Here is a 17,126-nt window from a genome sequence, read left to right on the forward strand (position 1 = left end):
AGTCAAAGGGCCACATCTAACTTCAGCTGGGGTGGGGAAGCCTAGTCCTTGGCTGGCAGCCACTTCTCAGGGATAACACTACGGAAAAGGGCAAGACAAATATTTTTAGTCTCTGCCGCAGCTGTCGGATAGGACAGAAATTACTCACAGGGTTGAGAAGAGGTGCACATGTTGGTGTTTTGTGAAACAGTAGTTATCATTTTCTATAGCTTACATGCAAAGAGAATGAGCCCCTGTGGTCCTCTGCATGGCAGTCTTAAAACACTTAAAGTCAACCATCAGCTGTCATTTGAGTATTCTTTCCTCCTGGTTAAATAACTCCCCGTTCATTTCATATTCCCCACAGGACATCATTTGAAGCCCTTTGACAGCCGTGTTTTCTTTCCTTGCACATGCTTCAAATGTTAGTGTACACTCCTAAACGGTTAGTGTACACACACACCACATGTAACACTCCAGGTAGAGTGTGAGTAGCATAGAGGAGAGAGAGGCTGCTTCTTCACTTGTTCAACATTCTGTCTCTTTTAACGCAGTTAATGATAAAGATAGCTTTGCGGGAAGCCTCATCACAGTGCTGATTTATATTGACCTTGCAGTTGAATAAAACCCTGAAGTACTGCACTATTACATTGCTTTGCATTTCAAAGATATTCTACTGCCTTTTGTCTGAAAAAATATCTGATTTTCACATCAATACAAAAAGCACTAAAGGAACAAGAGAATTTGGGGCTTATCCAATGGACAAAGCTTTGATGAAAATGTGCAGCCATACAGAACAGCAAGTCCTTGCCACCATGGTTTTTATTGACCCAACTCCTTTTTATTTTTGTCATGTCTTAATTTTTTAATTACTCCAATGTTACATTGCAATGTCATTTTGCAATAATCAAACAATACCGGTAAAGTAAACACCCTCCTTGACTCCCCATCCTAACAGAATTCTACTCCTATATATATACGTACATGAGGATTATATAGTTTTGTTTGTTAAGATTCCAGATCTAAATTATATTATACTGTGCATAGATCTTTGCAATGGCTTTTCACTTTCCAATGTGTTTTTAACATCCATGTATGTCAGTGCATATAAATCTACCTACTCCATTTCGTTAGGGTTATCTGTTACATGGATATGGGTAGTCCATTGAATGAATATTCTGTTAAGAGGCATTTAAATTGGGTCTGATATTTTCCATTATTATAAACAATACAGCAATGAACCTCCTGAAGCTCTCCCTGTACACCTGTCACTTTCCTTTACATTTAAATATGTCACTGCTGGGCCATGGTAATGGCACATTTTTAATTTTAAGAGATATAGAAATACTTTTTCCTGAAAAGTCAATACGGATCCTCTCACCCACAAAAATAGTGGAAAGTACCTGCTTCCCTACAACTTTGCCAACATAAGCTTTGTTGTCTCTCTCGGGTTTTTTTGGTGAGGAAGATCATCCCTGAGCTAACATCTGTTGCCTGTTGCCGATCTTCCTCTTTTTGCTTGAGGAAGATTGTCCCTGAGCTAACGTGTATGCCAATCTTCCTCTGTTTTGTGTGTGAGATGCTGCCACAGCATGGCCCGAGGAGCGTGTATAGGCCTGTGCTGGGGATCCAAACCTGTGAAGCCTGGACTGATGAAGTGGAGCGCACGAACTTAGCTGCTATGACACTGGCTGGCCCCTGATGTCTCTTCTTAATTCAGTTAATGACTGAGCTAAGTTTTCAGGCAGCCTCATCATGCTGCTAATTTTTACTACTAGTTTTTAAATTTCCCCAATTATGTGAAAAAACTCATATTTTAATTTAGATTTCTCTGGTGAGCAGTGATTCAATCATCTTTTCAGGTGTGGATTGGGCACTGGTTTGTTCTTTCCTGTGTATAACAGGACCCTAGTTCCGTGTCGGTTCTTAGACTTTTGTGTTATCTTTTTGCTAAACTTTGATCGTGGAGGGAGAGGTTGGTCTCCACCTTGTCATCAGTGTCTCTGCCAGGCCTGCTGCTGTATCTTCCACACTGCAGATGCTCAAGTAAGGCTTGAGTTTCGATTTCTCCTTTCTCTCACTCTCCATGTCTAATTTACCAGCAAATCCTTTGAGTTCCACCCTTGAAATGTATCCCAATTTGTTGTGTGCTTATTATTTCTCTCTCTTCACAAAGAACTTAATTTCCATATGATCAGGGACTCTGTCTCTTGTGTTCATGCCCTTATTCCCAGTAGCTAGGAACCATTCTTATGCTCTTGCTGACATATCGTCTGTCTTTTGATTAGTTTTCCTACTTCTCTTATCCTAAATTTTGAGAGAAGAAGCTTTTGGATCCCACTTTTGAAGACAATATAGACAAGTAAATTAATGGATTGGCTCTCTTTTGGCTTCCAGAAAATAATCCCCATCTTTGTCTGAGCCATGACACCTTTATAGGACCACATTTCCACATGTGGCACCATGGAAGGTAAAATAATGGCCCCCTCCAAATATGACCATGTTCTAATCCCCAGTACCTGTGAATATGTTACCTTACACGGCACAAGTGACTTTGCAGATGTGATGAAGTTAAGCATCTTGAGCTGAGGAGGTTGGCCTGGATTATCCACACGAGCTCAGTGTAATCACAGGGTCCTTGTAAGAGGCAGGCTGGAGGGTCAGAGTCAAAGAAGGGGATGTGATGACAGAAGATGAGGTTGGAGTGATTCCAGGAAGAGGCCATGAACCAAAGAATGTACGCAGCCTTAAGAAGCTGGAAAGGCAAGGAAACAGATTCTCTCCTAGAACTTCCAGAAGAAACACACCCTGCCAACTCATTTTGGACTTCCTACCTCCACGGCAGTAAGATGTTACAGCTGTGTTGCTTTAAGGCAATCAATTTGTGGCAATTTGTTATAGCACAAATATGAAACTAATATAGGCACACACCCATTAATAAAGAATCTGCTGTATAGGTAAGAGAGGCTGAGGGTTTTATAAAATCTCCAATTTATTTTTTAATACTCTCATGCCTTTGTCTTATAGCACTAAGGCTGGGAACTGCTATTTCAGAGGGACCTAACACCCATGCCAACTAGTTAGGTAACAGTGCATGCATTAGTCAGGGTTCTCCAGAGAAACAGAACTAACAGGGTGTGTATATATAGAAAGACAGTATTATTTTAAGTAATTGGTTTATGTGATTGTGGAGGCGAAGTCCAGCTAGAGATCAGGGAGGAGTTGCATTCAATTCCAAAGGGGTTCTTCTGGCAGAATTCCTTCCCGCTTGGGGAGGTCAGGCCTTCAACTGATTGGATGAGGCCTGCTCACATTAGGGAGGGCAATCTGCTTTACCCAAAGTCCACCGATTTAAATGTTAATCTCATCCGGAAAACACCCTCACAGAAACATCCAGAATAATATTTGGCCAAATAACTCATATTATGTTGAATTTCCTCCCTTTTTTCTTTTTTTTTTTGAGGAAGATTAGCCCTGAGCTAACATCTGCTGCCAATCCTCCTCTTTTTGCTGAAGAAGACGGGCCCTGAATTAACATCTGTGCCCATCTTCCTCTACTTTATATGTGGGACACCTACCACAGCACGGCTTGCCAAGTGGTCCCACATCCGCACCTGGGATCCGAACCAGCAAACCCCGGTCTGCCAAAACAGAACGTGCAAACTTAACCACTGCACCACGGGGCCGGCCCCTCCCCTCTCTTACTGAAGTCAAAGCTCAATCACCTGTAGAATCCTCTTCCCATGTGTTTTAGCTAAGCTTCTTTTGATTTGAAACAATACAAATTAGTTCTTTCTAATGGAATTTATTGGAAGAATACTAGCTTTGTATTGGAAATGAAAAGAATTGAGGCACATTCAGAGAAATTCGGCAACAAAGCTCTGGGCTCTCTCTAGAACCCTGATAAGTATGCAAGGAAGCTTCAGTGACTTCCAATCTGTCTTTTCATTCAACATTTTAAATTAGATTAAATTAAATTTTAATCTAAAGCAAATTTTATTGTCTGCCTGAATCAGATGTCAAACCCTGATGATAGACCATGAGAAGGACGAAGAGGTTCATCAAGCAGAGATGCAGCCACAGATAGCCCAAACTTGGGTGTCAGTATATTTTCCATAAGCAGAAATCACCAGAGACAGGCAGCCTTCCTCAGTGGGAATTGTACTACATCAGAGAGGTTTGGTGGCTGCCAGGGACTTGCACAGATGCTCACCAATATTTTAGTAACGACCTTGGAACATCTGCAATGCCAGGTACTGCCATGTCCGTGATGAATTGGAGCGTCTCACTTGTCAAGGGTAAATGATGCTCTGTTATGGCACGTGAAAAGAATGCCTCTTTCCACTTTAAGAGTTTCACTCTGTATAAATGATCGCCAAGAGCTGCTGCTTCTCAAATATCTTATAGGCTCTAGTAGTTTATCCTTAGAGCTCCCCTACCCCTCCTTCCTGTGGCTTGTTACAAGAGGCCAAAGAGATGGAGCCAGAAGAGAAATCTAATGACAGTTATTGCAGTGGTTTCGTAATCGTTCACTTTCTCTGGTGATCAAAGTTATGTTTTCACTGGCTCCAGAGTGGCATGCCTGCCCCAGTCTCCTCTTATTATGACTTCTCTTCAAGCAGACACCAGGGCTCTTATGCAAACAGACTCCTGGGAGTGTTGCTCCACCATTCGCCAGTCAAGCTCAGACACGTCTGAATCCTGGCAATAGATGCAGTTTCGATGTCACTCACTCCTCCCAGTAATACTCCACCTTTGCACATGCTGCCCATTTTACAAAGCAGACAGTATATGTTATCTCATTTGGTTCTCAACGTGACCGTCAGAGGGAGGCAAGCTGGATAGATACTTTTATCTCTATTTTATAGAGTCAAAAACTGTGTCATCCAAGTTCACATTAAGTGGGTTAGATCAGGCTCTTTTAACTTCAAATCCAGTGTTCTTTCTATTCCATCCCACCGTCTCCTTTAAAGGGGGCCATGGATTAATTTATTTCCACATGAGAAGTTATCAGGACAATGAGCAACCAGATGACAAACAATGAGAATTCACTATTTATTATGCAAGGAAGTGGGGCACTTTGCTTAGTGAGCAGCAGGATTTCAATTGTTGCTCATTCCGATACGATGGTGAGCATATATATTTTCTTTTTTTAAATTAAAAATAATTTTAAACAATTTATTGTGCTTTCTTGTATATATGAGTGCAGTGTAGCATTTTAGCTGCGCTGCTTATAATAAGTGTCAAGGCATCCTTAAGACATACTGAGGAACCAAAATGAAAACACTGGGTGTATATTTTGCACAAAAATCAAAAGCCAAGAACTCTCAAATGGATACCAATAAAGCCTAATAAGTAAGACAACCAAATTATGTGCCTTGCTGTTCCCACAAGTGCAGTGCCAACAGACTAAATGAAATCGACAACATTGTCTTTTTTAATTATCAAAAATGATCCGAGGTAACAGGAAGCTTCTGAAATTATTCCAAAGTCTACAAATTGTGGTTTTTCTTGTCTTGCCCTCTCATCTATCATTTAATTTTTCATTTCAAATCATTCACAGAGAAGGCATGACATTTTTTCATTTCTTTTCCACCTACAACTCATGTTGGAATCGTTTATTATATATTATTAGTAGTTCAGAGTCCCGTGATTGTTGAATCAGTGAGGGCAAAAGTATCAGGCAATTTGCATTATATTTGAGTCTCATTAGCAACTCAACTTGGTGAAGACTGTGAGCCATGGAGAGCGGAATGCCTGGTATAAGGACTAATTCAAGAAATGCAATTAAAAAAGAACATTCAGGGGCCAGACAGTGGTGCAGCCGTTAAGTTCACACGTTCTGCTTTGGCTGCCCGGGGTTCCCAAGTTCAGATCACAGGTGTGGACATGGTACCGTTTGGCAAGCCGTGCCTGGTAGCATACTGGTTAAGTTCACGTGTTCTCCTTCATAGGATCCCAGGCATGGACCTATACACCGCTCATCAAGCCATGCTGTGGTGGCGTCCCACATAGAAAGTAGAGGAAGATGGGCACAGATGTTAATTCAGGGCCCGTCTTCCTCAGCAAAAAGAGGAGGATTGGCAGCAGATGTTAGCTCAGGGCTAATCTTCCTCAAAAGAAAAAAAGCATATGTTTTTCACATTCATACATACAGACTTGTGTTAACTTGTCTTGTTCCAGCATCAAATTAAAACTATCTCTGTAATTATGTCTATTTTAAACTGTAACAATTCTGAAGATGCCTTCCATCTTAAAACTCTTTTCTCAGGATAAGATTTCTTGGACATTTCCACATAGTCTTCTCAATCCTAGCCAAGATCGACAACACTCCTTATTAATTCAGATATCTTTATTTTTTATTTAGTCTTTTTGTTGTGTGTTGTACAAAGAATAGTACCCACATCTCTCTATGCACATTTGGCTCATTGGAAATCATTCAATTTAACAGCACTACTAATAACAACAATAGCAATAATAACTGCACTTATATTCATTTATTTTTAATTTTTTTGATGAGGAATATTGGCCCTGAGCTAACCTCTATGCCAATATTCCTCTATTTTGTATGTGGGACGCCAGCACAGCATGGCTTGATGAGTGGTGTATAGGTCCATGCCTGGGATCCTGTGAAGGAGAGCAACTGAACTTAACCAGTACTCCACGAGGCTGGTCCGACAGCACTCACATTTAGAAAGTGCTTTCTATATACTAAAAATTGTGCTCAGTTGCTTACATACATCACCCCATTTCATCTTTAGGTCAATCTTATGAGTTAGGTTCAGTTATATCCTCCCCACTCAAATATGAAAACTCATGGTTAGAGAAGTTACCTAGTTGATCCATGGTCAGATAGATACTACGTGATTGAGCTAAAATTTGAACTCAGGCAGTAAGGTAAGAGTCTGCATATTTATACTGAAAATGCTGCACTTCAAAGTTTTGATCTGTAAACTTAAATTGTTAACATAATTATTGGAGTCAGTTAATACAGAGAACAAAATCCACCATCAAGATCCCCTACTATTTACTCCCATGAAGGAGTAAACAATTATTCAAGATAGGAGTGGCGTTTTTTCTGTGCAGCACCATTGGTCATTCCCATGGGCTAAGACAATGTAAACCCAGCTCATTTCCTAGACATTTAAGGTTTAAATTCAAGCTTTACAGAGGCTGAGTTAGCTTCAGATGTGAAAAAGACAGCATACAAGGCAGAAAACATCAAGTTTCCTGCCTGACCCAAACCAGCTGTGTGACTTTGAGCTAATCTACATCCCTCCCAGAGTCTCAGAGTCCCATTAAATAAATAAAGATGGCTTACCTATTGCCCAAAGCCTCTTCCAGCTGTGTGAGACTCTGCTTCTATCTGGTCAGTGCTGCTCGTTGTCCTTTCGTGGGGACCTTTTTGGCAGAGATAGTGTAGGTCGTGTGCTTCTCCATGTCCTAGGGTTTTACTTATATAATACTCGGGAGCAGCGGTTCTTAATGGTGGTGAGGGGGCTATTTTGGTGCCAGAGGACATTTTGCAAGGTCTAGAGACATTTTTGACTGTCAGGACTTGGGTGATGCTACTGATATCTAGTGGGTAGAGGCCACGGATGCAGCTTCACATACATGCTAGATTGTACCGGACAGGTTCCCACAGCAAAGAATTATTCAGCCCCACATGTCAACAGTGTTACTATTGAGAAACCCCGTGCTAGATTAGAATTTAATATCACCGTACATTACAAAATGCTAATCTCATATGGCTACATCTCATCAATGATAAATAACTCTAATGCCTCTTTTTCCAGTTCTGTTTTCTATTTGTAGAATGGTGCCAATAGTGCTGTATAATTTGATTTGCCTCTGCCATTGCTGACGTGTATCACTTGGTCATATAATGATCATTAAGAATAGAAATGCAGAAGATGAACAAGTCTATTGCTGCCAATTTTATTTTCCCTCCTAATAGTAAAAAGAGATAGTTACAATTCCCTTTGCACCTGATGTTTTCCTAACCCTGAATGTATTTTCTTTTGAAATGTGAATTCATGGTTAAAAACTACTGAGGCTGAAATATTTCCTGCTTACTGCAAGATAGCACAATGATGCTGCTCTTAACGATACCCTATTTTGTCTGCACAAAAATGAGAATCATGAGTACAAAATATCCTTAAAACAAAGTAACTTACACTTTTCAAATTGTCTCTCCATTTTAAATTGGCAGCTAAATACCTGCTGTGATTAAAAGATGAAGTAAATTCTTCTCACATGAAACAAATTTCAAACAAGCTTTGTTGTGCCTTGTCCTTTCATGGAATTCATACAGTTACTGTTGAGGCTACCATCACTGTTAGTAAAAATGAGCCACTGATGGAGACAGAAGCAAATGTGTAAAATGCTACCCATGATGTCTGTAGAGGAAATGCATATTGAAAAGAGGTCATATTCAACTGGTTGGGCCATTGGCCTCTGCTTCAAAATTTAAATCAGAATATATAACACAAACATGTTCCGGAGATTTCTGTGAAATCTTGAGTTCTGAATCAAAAGTATTCCAACCTTCCTCCCTCCCCAGAACTGCTCATCAGTCAGCCCCTTTGTTTTTGTTATGAACGACTATAATCAGGCTGTTTAAAGCAACTGATGCATTCTGTTGTCAGTTATAAATGTCGGCGGAGAGTACCACAAATGAACCACAATTTGATTTAAATCTTTTTCCTTCTTAACCAAAATGGCAGCATTTGAAAGAGTACAAAAAGTACATCTGTTATCGTGACAAAGACTGGAGGAACAATGAAGAGAAAGATTAGAAGGAAAAACACCTGCAAAGAGAAGTCAAAGACATTTAAGTAACGAGAGAATGAGACCAATACCCTCCTGCTCATTTCCTCTAAGACAAAGGAAACTGGCAGTTAAACAGGAAAGCAGGCCCAGTCTGCATTGAGTTTTCAAGTTTGTAATATTGATTTCATCATTGCCGTCTTTTGTAAAATAAACTCTTTTGTAATTGGCTACATTTTTTATCTTGCAGTGAAGCTACAGTTACTCTTAGTTGTAAATATAATTAAACGAAATTAAGGAGTTTTCTTCAAGCACCCTTCCCTTCATTAATATATCCAACAAATGTTGATTGTCTACTATGTGAAAGTTAGTACAGCATGGATGTATTAGTTATCCACTGCTGCGTAGCAAGTGACTCTCAAATTTAGCAGCTTAAAACGAAATAAATATTCATTATCTCATGATGATTGTGCATATTAGGAATGTGAGAGCAGCCTGGCTGGGTGGTTCTGGCTCAGGGTCTCTTATGACATCATAATCAAAACGTCTTCCAGGGCTGTAGCATCTGAAACTTTGACAGTGGCTGGAGGATCAGCTTCCAAGATGGTTCAATCTCAAGGTGCAGGCTATTGGCAGCAGTCCCCAGTTCGTCCCTGTGTGGGCCCCTCCACAGGCTGCTTGAGTGAAAAGGTGCTTGGCGTTGCCCAGAGTGAGCAATTCCAAAGAGAGCTACAATCTCTTTTATGATCTAGCCTTGGAAGTCATACATTGTAATTTCCATACTATTTCCCTTGTTACACAGGTCAGCCCTATTCCACTTGGGAGAAGACTACGCAAGGGTCTGAAGAACAGGCGGTGAGGATCACTGGGCCATCTGAGAGCCTGGCTACCACAGTGACTAAGAGCTCCTTCCTATTTACATTGAGTGGATTTTTAGGTTGAACAGTAGAGACGGTTCCTTCTCTCATCGAGCTTATATTCTGGTGGACAAAACAGATAATAAACTAATATAAAAAATAAATAGTCACCTAAAAATATGTGCTATTATCAAGAGAAAGAAGGATAGAGACTAACTGGGCAATGAGACTGGGATATTTTTGATAAAATTGTTCAGCACGTTCCCTCTCAAATGGCTTTTAAACTGAGATCTAATTGACAAGAAGGATTCAAGCATTTGAAGCTCTCTGGAAAAGTATGGCAGGCAAAGAGAAAGCTGATTCTAAGGGCTTAAATGGACACAAGCTTGGTTTGTTTGAGGAATAGAAAGAAGATCAGTGTGCTTGGAGGTTAGTGTGAAAGAGAAGTGTGCAATGAGACAAAGCCACATAAGTAGACCCAAGCCAGCTCATTTATGCTTCATAAACTAGAGTGAGGAATTTCCATTTCATTCTAAGCCTGATAGGAAAAAAAATGGAAATAATTCTTTTCAGGGTGGGAGAGAACGTATTCACCATGGTTAATGGGTACATATTTGCTCTGACATGTGTGCATGTTTGGGTATGTATGGGTGTGCTGGTGTGATTGCTGGAAAGGAGAACTGATAGCTTTCCCTTGGCACCATGGACAGAGGCCCTAACTAATAATCACTGTATGTCTCTAGGACAATATTCCAACTCCCAAGTCTTGCCTTATGATGTTACCTTCATTAAAAAGGCAAAGGGAGACAGAAGGAAACAATCTTTCTCCCTGTCTGGCTCCCTCAACCAGGCTGAGCTAAAGATATGCTGTCAAGTAACATACCTCTATTAAGTCATTATATAGATCCATCATTCTTTAGTTTATTAATCACCATGTTCTCTCTCCTCCCACTCTCCTCACTCTCTCTTGTTTAAAGACAAGATGATATACAAGTTATCAATACATTTTAAGCCACAAGTACAGTCCCAACACATAATATATGATCAGGAAATATTTGTTGAATGAATGAATGAATGGCTGATTAAAGGAATGCATATAAGAACAGAGTAGCTTTTGCAAAGAAGAACGGAATGCAATCATGCAAAATACAGATATATAGACCACAATAATATGAAAGTGATACTAATTATTTGAAATACGAGAAAGAGTTAAATTTACGATGCCTACACTGCATGTGCAATCTCTAGGGACTGGTTATGAATTTAAGATAAGAATATTCCTAGATAGGAGATAAAAACTGACTCCTGGGGCTGGCCCCGTGGCCGAGTGGTTGGGTTCGCGCGCTCCGCTGCAGGCGGCCCAGTGTTTCGTTGGTTCGAATCCTGGGCGCGGACATGGCACTGCTCATCGGACCACGCTGAGGCAGCGTCCCACATGCCACAACTAGAAGGACCCACAACGAAGAATATACAACTATGTACTGGGGGCCTTTGGGGAGAAAAAGGAAAAAATAAAATCTTTAAAAAAAAAAAAAAAAACTGACTCCTATGTTAAGTAGCCAAGAGGTATCCTGGCCTTGATGCTACGTATAGGCTCTCTTAGAATCTTAGGACCTTTTACAAAAGGAATTACTGTACAGGATGCAAATATTTACATGAATGTGTCACTTCTGGAAATAGCTTTTGCTGCTCTCTTATGTGTTTTATGGTTGGATGCTACATTTGCATTTTGCAGTGGATTTTATAATTACAGACTGTCTTCTATACCTCCATTCCTTTTCCATTTCTTTTCCTTCTATGATTTTCCCTCCTTCCCCAAATGACAATTTCCTCCTTGTCACTTTCCTCTCTCTGCTTGAAAATTTGAATTTAAGAAATAGACATCGTAAGAATTCTTTTCAAAGCACATTCACCTCTTCAGAGAAAAAGTGTCATGGAAACATAACAAATGCATAAAATAAATGAGCGTGATGCAGTAGCACATCAGATATATTAGTATCATTTATTTTAGATTTTAACCATCTAAGAGATAAAGGTCATTGAAGATTGGATGTGAAGACAATTAAGGTCATAGGGATTTCCTGGGGATTATTAGCTTTCCTTAAAATGGAACCAGACCTAATATCAAGCTAGGACTGCAGAATGGCAAGAGCTATTTTTAATTATTAAAAGTAATTTCACATATGGTTTAACAGTCATAATTGGAATTTTGAGTTATGCTTTCCTTGGTAACAACCCATTTCCTTTGTTTGGATAAACTGCAGGCATGGAGAGATGAAATATGATGTCCTTTAAAATGTGGTACTTCAAGAAATTATGTTTCACTGGCAGGCATTCGGCATTTCTGCAGCTGAAATGATATTTCAGTACAATACAATAGAGACTAGGCCCCATCATGAATACATCTCACTCGCCAGTTTCCGAGGCTTCAGTAAACAAAGGCTGTTGGCAAAAAAAGTGTCTGTGTGCTCTTTGAAGAAGTACTCACAAAGACATCGGGAAAGAATGGCAATATGTGGCTGTCAATCTGAGTGGCTCAGTGGGTCACAGGGAAGGTGGCAATCCTGGAGCAATAGCAGAAGCAGACGCATAGCAGCTCCTAGTTGTTCTGGGGGAAAGGAAGAGGCATATCAGCTCAAAGCACAATATCCATCTCAAAGAACCACCACCACCACCACCACCGCAAGAAATGGAATTGCTCCTGCCATTGCAGCTTCCTGGGAGGAGCGTCTTTTCTTTACGTGCCTGGTAAGATCTTATTCAGCCTTCAAGGCCCATTTCAAACATTCCTTCCTCCTGTGAAGCCATGGCTGATTTACAGTGGACGTAACTTCCCCTTCCTCTAGGTCCTTAGGGCCATTTACTCCCCACACAGAGATCCTACCAATCATTGTTCACTGCCTCATACATTAAGCAAATCCTGACTGAGCACCTACTAGGGATCGGGGGCTGAAGTAGCATTTCTAGGTTCCTTCTCACAACAGGCCTAGGTTACAAGTACTAGCATTTCTTCCATTAAATAGATGAGAAAACTCAGGCTTAAGAGGGTAAAGTAATTCACTAAAATCACACAGCTAAAAAGTAGTTAAGCTGACATTTCATGTCATATTGGTCTGATCCCAAAACCTAAACTCTTACGTAATAGATTATATTATCTTAACATGGTATTATCTTATATGATTTTAAATTACATTGCATTTATTATATTTTATATATATGTATATATTTATTTATGTGTGCATATATACTAATAAGACATGATCTATGGTATGATATGATATAATAATATAACAATATAATACAATACAATATGTGGTATGCTGGAGCTGAATCGTACTGCTTATAACAACCAATCTCTTCCCATCTCCCTATTCAGTGACATCACGTGGGTAACTGAGTACTGATCATGGCAGGAATATGTATTTACACCACGGCAATCACAAATGATACAAATCCGGGCTATTTTTCTTGAAGAGCTGTTTAAACACTTGTCACACTACTGATTATTATATTATTTTATAGTTACTGGTATAACTGTCCATGTCTGATATTTGTGAGTTCCTCATGAAGAGATTACATTTTCATGATGGCTTTTGCAGAACTTGTCTAAAGCACAGTGCCTAGCACAGGGGGGTGCTCAGTAAATTATTCTTGCACGGATGAGTGAATATTTTACCGCATCTTTCACAGCTTTTACAGTATTTACTTCCATTAGTCTAACAGTCTCCCCATTTGTAATAGCACTACAGTGGGTTGCCAAGGGATAAAACGTATAAAGTCGGAAGTGCAATTCTTTGCTTCTCAGCAGAACTGCCTCACAGGGCAGAAGCACACTGCATATCAAGTACCTCACACTTATTTCCACCTGGGAGGCCTGGAAGGATGCTGGCTGCTCAGGGGACCAAACTGAAATCTACAGCAGCTCCAAAGTGATCACAAATACACTGCTAAAATACAAATATTTGAGGTATTTGTGTGTGCTTGCCTTTGTGTTTTATTTATTTTCTTTCTTCCCCTTCGCTTGCTCTCTATCTTCCTTCAGCTTTGAAGAGATCCATACATTAAAATCCTAAGTTCTTGTCGTAAAAGAGAATCCTTCCTAAAATTATAAAAATACAACCTGTCACTTCTCACAAATGATGATGATCATTTAGTCCAGAAGTTTAATTTTTTTATCGAAAAATATTCCGGAAACCATTTTTATCCCAGAGTAACACAGGTTTTGGAATCTGAAAGGTGGTTCATGCCTCCCAGCTCTGTACTGAGCAACGTTGTGATCCTGGGCATCGGTTTCTCTTCTATAAAATAGGTGCAACATACCTACCTCAAAGGGGAAAATCCGGAAAACTCCAGCACTTTGTACAATGATGCTCTCTAATAAGCGGTCAGTAGGTGGATGATTTTTTCAGCATCTAGCAGCACACTGCCATTAAATTAATATATTTTGAATGAATGATTGAATGAGGAAAAAAAACAAAACAAACAGCTCCTTGAGATTTAAACATTCACCCACTTTCTTCCAGAGCTGTGCGTTAGGACTTTCTGTGATGACAGGAATGTTATATATCTGTACTGGCCAATATGGCAGCCACTAGCCAAATGTGGTTATTAAGCACTTGAAATGTGCCTAGTATGACTGAGAATCTAAATTTTAAATTTTATATAAATTTAATTCTTTTAAATGTAAATGCTTGCCTAAGGTTGGGTCTACTATATTGAAGTGCAGTTAAAGGATTAACTGTAGGGGACTGGGTTATATTTTGGACTCAGAACAAAATTTTCAGAGAGTATTACTCATTTTTTGAAGGACAAAATAAATAAATTTCTCCCTTTTTTTCATCCAAAGCCCACCTTTTTGTCCCTTCCTTATCCTGTTCTCACCCACGCAACTGGAACTGCTTGTGGAATTTTCTACTTTTGAGAGACAGCTTTGTGTATTGCGATTATAGCCACCCTTTAAAAATCCTACCTGCCTGTCTGGATATAGTTAAGCTCCGAGGATTTCTGACAGGCCCTGGGGTCACTAATCAGAACAGAGCGGGAGGTGAAAAGCATTAGAAGGTCATGGGTGGCCAGGCCTATAGTCCGCAAGCCTGTCTCACAGGTCACATGTAGCTGCAGTTAAAGGTGGTGGCTATTACTCTGTGCTGGCTGCTGATAAAAGTCACCCGCAGCCCTGCCAGCTTCATTTGTTCTTAAGTATTCTATTAGGGAGGAACGCATAAATTTATTTTAGAGAGTGCCCTGAGTAATGAGGAGAAAAGATGCCACGTGCATTAAAAAGTGTTGTCTTAAAGAGGTGCTCCAAGTATTAATATCTGCAAACATTTAAACCTCTAGATCATAAAGCATAATGACCCTTAGAAATTGTCTAACTCAGACTATGTGTTTTATGGTTAAAGGCTGAGGAGTGACCAGCTCAGGGACAGAAAGATCACACCACAGCTAAGACTAAAACCTGGGTTTGCTGATTCTCACTGTTCTTTCTGTGACACCCCACAGGCAGTTGCAAATAGAAAAGAAAAAAAAAAATTGAGTCTATTTTGAAAGACTGTCGGAATGTCAAAGCACTTGTAGGCTGAGAAAAGAGTTATATGTAAATGTATTATAATGTGATCCTGTGGAAAGGGGTGGGTGTCATTTATGTATTTTCCCTAATTTTGCCCGCCACCCCTTTCTCCGCAGGCACACATTGACTATGATTCTCTCAGAGGACATAATACTCTCTCGGAGTAAATTAGGCAGGTAGGAAAATTGCATTAACTCTTTCCACTCCCCAGGGAGCACATTTGGCAAATCCCTGCTTCAGTGCACTAATTTTCCTCCTGGTGTGTGGCTAATGCACTGGGGGAAAAGGGGCTTATAGGGTGTGCTGGTGAGGTCAGGGACCACATTATCGCGACTTTATTGCCAATGAGATGAGCCGAAGCCTCCCACGTGTAAATCAAAGAGTTAACAATGGGGCCGGGTGGCTGCTCTGGCTTTGTCATTTCAGGGTCACAACTGGACAGGCTGTGATCTGTCATCTTTCAGACACTCGGGTTTAGCAGCCCCTGTATTTTGCAAGCCATCATTTGTGTTTCCACAAAACCTGTAACATGGTATTACCCAGCCTGAAATCACTCAATCTTTGGGACTCATTCTACTTCTACCATCTAATCTTCGATGGGATTGAGAAGCCAAGGTGAGCTTGGAAATCTATGCAGTCATCATTTCTCCAAGTTTTTCCAATTTCCTACTTTGAGTCAGACACGACTGTGGACCCTGAATCCAGCGTTCTCTTCCAGACTGGAAACACATAGTTTCATTTCCCTCCTCACCAAAGAAAAATTGCTTCAAGATTATAAATTAATATAAAACTCTTCCCCAAGCCCACCACATATCTACTCATTCCTACACAAGCTCATACTTGCGTTTTTCTCAAGAAAAAAAAAACACAACCAAAACTGTATCTACCAGAAAAGATGACTAGCAAGCATCGACTTCAATTGCTGGTACACAGATTTTAGAAAATAAAATAAGAATTTACAATTCTGTGAGTGGAGTTATGTGCATGGAAAACTAAATTCAAGAAAGTGACTCAATCCGCATTAACCTTCTGGAGTCTTCTCCATTTTTCCGGTGGCTGCAGGCTAACATCGAGGGATTCTGTGAGGCCCAGGCTTCTGAGTATTCAAGTTCATTAGGCATGCATCTCATTTTGGCAGGAAGCCACCCTCTTTAAGCAAAACCCAGTCACAGATAAACGGAGGGCAATCATCTCCCGACTAATAAATGCAAGGCTGCAAAAACCCGGCTGCCAATCTTGCAGGATGGGGAATAAAAGGGGCGGCGGAGCGACTGTGCTTTGCGTCCCTGTGATCCCAGAGTGTACAATACAGCCGAAGCAGGAAGAAACCTCAGACCAGCTCTCAGAGGCGAGATCAAAACTGCCTGTGCAAACAGTAATAATGCGATGTGTTTGGCCTGAGTGGTACGTTTGTCCCTGGGAGCTTAGAGCATTTTACAAACTCTTTCTACGAAATCCCTGTGCTGTCCTTGGGAAAGGAAATGAGACCAGGAGTGCAGTACGCATTGGGCCACTGAGGCTCAGCGAAGCCTGGGGACCAGAGGAGGGTGACTTGAGAGAGGTCTGTAAGCAGAGTGAAATAGAGGATTGAGGGGCCCTTCACCAATCTTCAGACACGGGCACTGAGAAAAAGCTAGAAAAAGGCAGCTGGCACACTCCAGTATAACAAACTGAAATGTTCACTGCCGCCAGGAAGTACCATCAAGGAATGAACAGGAGAGTGTATAATCATAGGGAATAAAGGAGCCTACTATCAACAACATCTAGAAAACCAGTTATTTTTGGTGGAATCTCCCAATTTACATATAGTGGCAACTCAATACTTCTAAAATACAGTGCAAGCCAAAAAAAACATGTTTTTAGGTCAGATCCAACCAGTAGGCACCAGTTTGTGCCATTTGACCAGGTAATTATATACACCAGCTTATAGTTCACGCCTCTCCTTTCTCCTG

The 17,126-nt window shown here is 40.4% G+C and overlaps 2 long non-coding RNA genes across 2 annotated transcripts in view; one reads left to right on the forward strand and one right to left on the reverse strand.

Annotated features, from left to right (window-relative positions):
* Window positions 1-9,282: 9,282 nt before the first annotated feature.
* LOC138918202 (uncharacterized) lies at window positions 9,283-9,769 on the forward strand. The gene is made up of 2 exons (XR_011427231.1): window positions 9,283-9,438; window positions 9,551-9,769. It is a non-coding gene; the product is annotated as an uncharacterized lncRNA (long non-coding RNA).
* A 1,819-nt stretch (window positions 9,770-11,588) lies between these two features.
* The window catches only part of LOC111768303 (uncharacterized), a 29,039-nt gene continuing 23,501 nt past the window's right edge, over window positions 11,589-17,126 (reverse strand). Inside the window, exon 3 of the long non-coding RNA XR_002800525.2 lies at window positions 11,589-12,213. This is a non-coding gene — a long non-coding RNA (uncharacterized lncRNA). The remainder of the gene's footprint in view (window positions 12,214-17,126) is intronic.

This window comes from Equus caballus, chromosome 16 (assembly GCF_041296265.1).
Source record: "Equus caballus isolate H_3958 breed thoroughbred chromosome 16, TB-T2T, whole genome shotgun sequence".
NCBI classification, from domain to species: domain Eukaryota; kingdom Metazoa; phylum Chordata; class Mammalia; order Perissodactyla; family Equidae; genus Equus; species Equus caballus.